We start from the raw sequence: 6,470 nt of genomic DNA, 5'->3' as shown, positions 1-6,470 counted from the left end.
AACCTAAAGAAGATAATGCCAATCAGCTCTAAGAAAACATTAAAACAGTAACAAATGTGTTGGCACTATGGACATTAGAACATATTTGTGCATGAGCCAAAAGAAGCTTGATACCTATGCAGATGTTTTCCAATGCTTCATCATGGCCAGATGTTGTCTCTCAAGGGAAATGCCTCCAGCAGAATTCATTGGCTTCCTTCCTCAAAAGACAATGTCCAATGAGTCTGGCCTACTGTAGCGCTATATTCATTGCAGTCAATGTTTTTCTGGGTTGCTGTACTGTAGTATTACCATGCATGCTTCATTCACATGTATATCATATTTGTATTCCTGTACAGGCTCATCAGCTGTAAATGCTCTTCTGCTGTAACATGCATATAACATAGTTGTGCACTGTGTATCAAGAAAGAAGAACTACTTTGGAATTGGGGGACACTAGATGATATGATATACCCAATTTCAAACTTAACAGATTTTGATCTGTTTTTAATATGCATAATCAGAAATGTAAATTACAAACAGAAAAATATTTATATAATATTGGACTATAATATTCTCTTCCAAATTTCCCTTCAGAGAGTAATGGAAAAGGGTGGATTTTTTTTTTGACAAACTAGCATTAAAAAATAAGTGTGAGGAAGTTCTGGAAATGGCAAAGCAAGGGTTGCTGTAAATGAGAAAATCTTGAACGCTGGTGAACATACAGTAAGGACGAAATGGATATAAATTAGGGAGATAAGAAGAGCTAATGTGTATGCACTGATCATTAACCTTTGAAAACCAAGGGCAATACAAAGCACATCTGTTCTAGTTTAATCACAGACAAATAGTGTGAATGCAGAATATAAAAGAGGCAAAGACATCTCAAGTCATCTAAAAGACCTTGAAAGCATAGAACATAAAATCATAGGATTGGAAGGGACCTTGCAGGTCTTCTACTTCATACACTGTCTCAAGTAGGAGACTTTATACTATTCTGGACAAATAATTGCCCAGTTTCTTCTTGAAAACCCCCAGCAATGGAGCACCCACAGCTCCAAGAGGCAAGCCATTCCACTGATTAATTGTTGTTCTAGTCAAGAAATTTCTTCTTAATTCTAGGTTGGAACTTCTATTCATTATATCTTGTCCCATCCTTGAGTGCTTTGGAGAATAAGGTGACCCCCTCTTCTCTGGGACAGCCCCTCAAGTACTGGAATTAATCTGACTTGGTCATTATTATATACTGAATAGAATAGAATCATATTCTTCTGATGTTCACAGGAAGATCAAAAGGAGGCTTATTTGCTCTTAGAATTGCAGGATTTGATACAAAACTAAATGAGACTGCTCAAAATCTGTCTGATCATTCCAACCACTGACCTGAAAAATAGCAACTGACATATACAATGTGCTTGAGTATTAAAAATGCAAGAAGGGAGATCATACCAGCTATGGAGCTAGATTTGGGTTCACTCTCGCTGTATTCTGTCTAAAAACCTTCATTCTGTGTATTCAACATAAACTGATCTCGCAAAGCAAGTTCCAAAAAGATATATTCAAGGAAAGAGAGCCAGGAGAGAAAAATCATGAGAAGCGGTTTTGGGAACCGAGTGAATGTTGGCTTAATCTTACAGCTGAGCACAACACTCACAAACATAGAAGTTGAAGCAAAATTACCCAAAGTTCTTCAGACTCACAGGTTTCAAAATGAAAAGTAGAAAGAACTCAATTAATTTGATGCTGGATTCCAAACGAAGCAGAGCAGATAGATTACACAGTAATGATGGTGTAATGCAAGAATATATCTGAGAACTTCCTGGCCTCAAACCACAAATTCATTCTGATTGTCTAAACCCCAATTAAATCCAAATCAAGAAGGTACAAATAGTTATGATGGAAACAAACATTATAAAGAATAAATATTACAAGTAATAAAAATAGATATCATGACCTGAACTACCTTGTCAGTTGTTGAATAGGGCAGGGTTTATTTTTTCCACAACAGGACATTGAATTTCCAAGTTCCCTTGTGAGCCCCTGCATTAAATACGTATTTTTGTATATTGCTACATTCAATCTACTCAAGAAGACATATAATCCTCCTTTGGATTAATCATTGCTGGACACTGATTCTCAAAGCTCTGATTCTCAAAGCTCTGATTCTCTGTGATATTTGAGGCTGTGGTTCTAGCTCTTTTTTTCTGAGGACAAAATGGCTTCCCAAGCCAAGGCGTCAGGAAAATGTCAGCAGAAAATGTAAGGGGAAAATTACACACCAAGATTGCATTGGCACAGCTCCCTGGTAACAGTAGCCTTGGCTGTTTGGTTTCTCTATGAAATGTTGCTTGAATCAGTGAGGCAAATGTTCAAGAAAACAACCCAATCCTGGATCTGCTTTGGCAGAAGCTGGGTCAGTTATTAAAACAAGGAGGCATGGATCTCCAGGTGACGGTTTGCTCAGCTCTGGGATCCGAGAGGAAGCTGGGCATTTATTCAAGGATAAAATGCGTGCCCTCACATAAAACTGAAACCAGAAGTTTTCCTTTTAGGTTTGATGGATAAAGAGCTTGAAAGAAAATTTGGAACCTTGTTGCTATATATGTGGACAGCAGCGAGAATCTTATATGCACAAAGATGGAAAGACATACTAATTCCCACCATCGAAGAACAAATGGTATAGGTGATGTAGCTGGTAAAGATGGCAAAATGGATTGTTTTAATTCAAGAGAAGAGCCTATCTACTAGAAAACAATTTCCACTAGAAATTGTTTCTGGACTTTGTACTCAAAACTGAAAAAAATGAAAGTTTGATTTTAAGTTTGGTTTTTAGAATGACTTTGTTATTATAGAAATGGCTTAAAATGTTTAGAAATGTAAAGTAAAAGGTTGAGGCTGTAATTGTTTTTTGTATTCTTCTGCACTGAAAAAAAATTAGTAGTCACTACTTTCTCTTCCTTTCCTTTTTATTACACCTCTCTTCTTTTCTCTTTAACTTTCTTGATTTTTATTTTCTATTTCTATTTTATTTTACAATGAACTCTAATAAAATCTTTTTAAAAAGGATAAAAGGCATGCTCTGTGTGGCAGGGAGAGGACACTGAGCTATTTAAAATTCAGTCCCTCTTTAGCAGCAAAAAAATAATCTGCTCCATACCATCTGGCTTCTGTGAAAAAAAATCATATTGCATATAGAAGAGCGTACAGAAGGGCTGTCAATTTACAGTTTAAATAGGGCTCTTATGCATGGTCAAAATTGGGTAACGAGAGATTTCTTATATGTGTTCTGAATTATGTCTAAAATATACCAAGGGAGGCCAATCATATTCCTTTGCTCTAGCCAGCTTTCTTGGGGGGAAACGAGAAAACTATTCACACTTTTAAACACAAACAAATGTAGTCAAATAGGTTGTTTGCAAAAACTGAGACTTAAAACTGAAAGTGTGTAAAGTAAAACTTACAATGAATAGAATATTTATTTGGGTGACACTGTGGTTGTTTATTACTTCAACACTGTCAATATGTAGGCTTCCATAGAAAATACAAACAGAAATTTTATCCTACCCTGTAGGGTAAGACAAGAAGCAATGGGTGGAAGCTCATTAAAGAGAGATCCAACCTGGAACTAAGGAGAAATTTCCTGCCAATTAATCAATGGAACAGCTTGCCTTCCAAAGTTGTGGGTGCTCCATCACTGGAGATTTTCAAGAAAGGATTGGCCAACTGTTTGTTCAGGATGATATACTGTAATGTCTTGGGATGTGGGTTGTACTAGAAGACCTCCAAGATCCCTTCCAATTCTATGATTCTGTTCCGTTCCGTTCTGTTCCAGTCCAGTCCAGTTTACTCCATTCCATCCCATCCCATTCCACTTTACCCTACCCTAAATCCTACATAGAGGAGAGTTTGACAGGGGACGCAAGATTATTTCTAAATTAAAACACCTGAATTGACAATGTATCATTCATATATTAACTTACAAAGCAATATATATTCTGATGATGACCAAAACATATATGTAAAATATGGTGTGGGTAGGTAGGTGGTGGGAATCTGTTTGTCTTTGTGATGTCTTTGTACTTTTTGTATTGTCTTTATATCTTTGTTTAAAATCCAATTAAAAAAAAAAGAGAGTTTGACAGGGGATAGAAAAATTATGGAGATTAGTTTTAAAGTAAATAATATTAATTCATTTTTAAAACCATTAATATGCAGGCACCCAATTAACATTAGCAAATGATTGCAAAGTATCTTTATTTGCACACACAAGCAAAATAATGCTTAGGATCATCCAATGTAGATCACAGTTCTCTCTGAAAGGAAGATGCCAGGTATTCAAGATGGATTTAGAAAAGGCCAATAAGCAAGAGGAAGGATTGCTGATGCATACTGGGTAATTGAGAAAGCAAAGAATATCAACAAGAAGTCAATATGTTAACCATAGCAAGGCCCTCGATCGTGCTCATCATGCCAAGCTATGGAATGTCTTAGAAAAACTGGGATCCCAGAGCATCTCAGTGGCCTCATAAGAAACATATAGGACATAAAAACAGAATCCAAATGGAAACATGTCCCATTCCAGATGGGCAAAAGTGTCAGATAAGCCTGTACACTCTCTCCATATTTGTTCAACCTATATGTAGAATATACGTCTATTGACAGAGACTGGATTGGAAGAAGAAGAGTTTGTTTTTAAAACTGATGACATATAAGGGGATCAATAGTTAAATAAGTTATTTTTTTTTACAGTAATTAAAAAATGATAAGACACCTTTGCTTTCAGGAGGGTGGACTCGGGGTGGGGGGGGGAGGTTGAATTGATATTTTCCATGAATAATTCTAAACAACTTGAAACACAGAGCAAAAGCCTTTATTCTGTTTGCACTTGGACCAGCACTTCAAGTTTTTAATGACACCCTTCTGTTCCCACTGCTGCTTCTGACTTAGAATCGCTCTCTCTTTTTTCAATAAAGAGTTTAGTTTTCCTTTGTGGTTAGCGTCACGCACAATCTCATCAAGCAGAATCTCATCAAAAGCCACTTCAAAGACTGTTGCCCTCCCTTTTTCTTACAACTGTAACATCATCTCTTATGCTTTGGCAGTGCTAGAATGCCATGGAAAATATCTATGGATGGTGGGAGGGAACAATGCATTACAGAAGGAGAGGCATACACTAAAATTCAAACCAATTATCTGTAACTGCAAGGCATTTCAAGGCCCGGGAGTGGTGGACAGGACTCCAGGAGAGCAACCAGAAGCCAGGGGCATTTCTGCTCTCAGTAGTAAAATTATGGCACAGGGAGCCCTGGGCTTTACAATGTCAAGATTACCATATTTGGCATAGGAGCAACTGTTATGAAGTGGCAGCTATTTCTTAGTTTATATTTAAACACGCACATGTACACAGAGAATAAGTCGCAAAAAATAAATGGATTCCATTTTAGTTCAGCTCATTTAGCCTTCAGTATGGAATTTAGTCTTCTGCTGAAATTAATAAGCAAATAGACTCCTTCTGTATATAACCCTTGAGTTCCTCAAGATCCCTTCTGATGAAGTATGTTTAAAGGGAAAGGGAAAGGTTCCCCTCGCACATATGTGCTAGTCGTTCCCTCATCTCCATTTCAAAGCCAAAGAGCCAGCGCTGTCCGAAGACATCTCCAAGGTCATGTGGCCGGCATGACTAAATGCCAAAAGCGCACGGAACACTGTTACCTTCCAACCAAAGGTGGTCCCTATTTTTCTACTTGCATTTTTTACATGCTTTCGAACTGCTAGGTGGCAGAAGCTGGGACAAGAATGGGAGCTCACCCCATTACACGGCACTAGGGATTCGAACCGCTGAACTGCCGACCTTTTGATCAACAAGCTCAACGTCTTAGCCACTGAGCCACTGCATCCCACTGAAGTATGCTTACGATTCTACAAAACTTACAAAATATCCCCCACCCCATAACAGGCAAGGATGGGGATCCTTCAGAAAATGTTTAATTGTTTTAATTGTTGATAGGTTTTCTGTCAACACAAGGGGCATAGGCCCTTATTGTTTGCAGTAACATTCACCCACCACAGTCCTTGACTCCCCAATATGTCTCACTTGTCCTCTGTCATCCAAAAGTTGTAGCCTTTTGATTTAACAGAAGCATTTTTCCAAGCAGTTCAGAGGAGTAATTACTGCCAGCATTACAGCTACATGAATTGATCCTTGTACCTATAGAGATTCAACCAAGAGGTTTTCAGGGATCTCTGTTGTGGTTGCTACTGCACTGTCAGAGTGTTTACAGCATGACTACTATTTTGAGACAACCCAGGAGCAAAATACAGGACATAGAGGTTTGTCTACAAACAGTAGTTTATATAAAAGACTTCTATATATAGACATACACATGGTAGGCACATGCCAGGCAAGCAATCAATCTTCAACTCTACACTGAGAGTTATAATGCAGATAGAACACAACGAGGAGATACACGAGGAGAGAGAGAGAGACACCC

This window comes from Pantherophis guttatus, chromosome 3, assembly GCF_059756535.1.
Source record: "Pantherophis guttatus breed Tessera chromosome 3, ASM5975653v1, whole genome shotgun sequence".
In the NCBI taxonomy this organism is placed as follows: Eukaryota; Metazoa; Chordata; class Lepidosauria; order Squamata; family Colubridae; genus Pantherophis; species Pantherophis guttatus.
Note: the sequence above shows the minus strand (reverse complement) of the source record.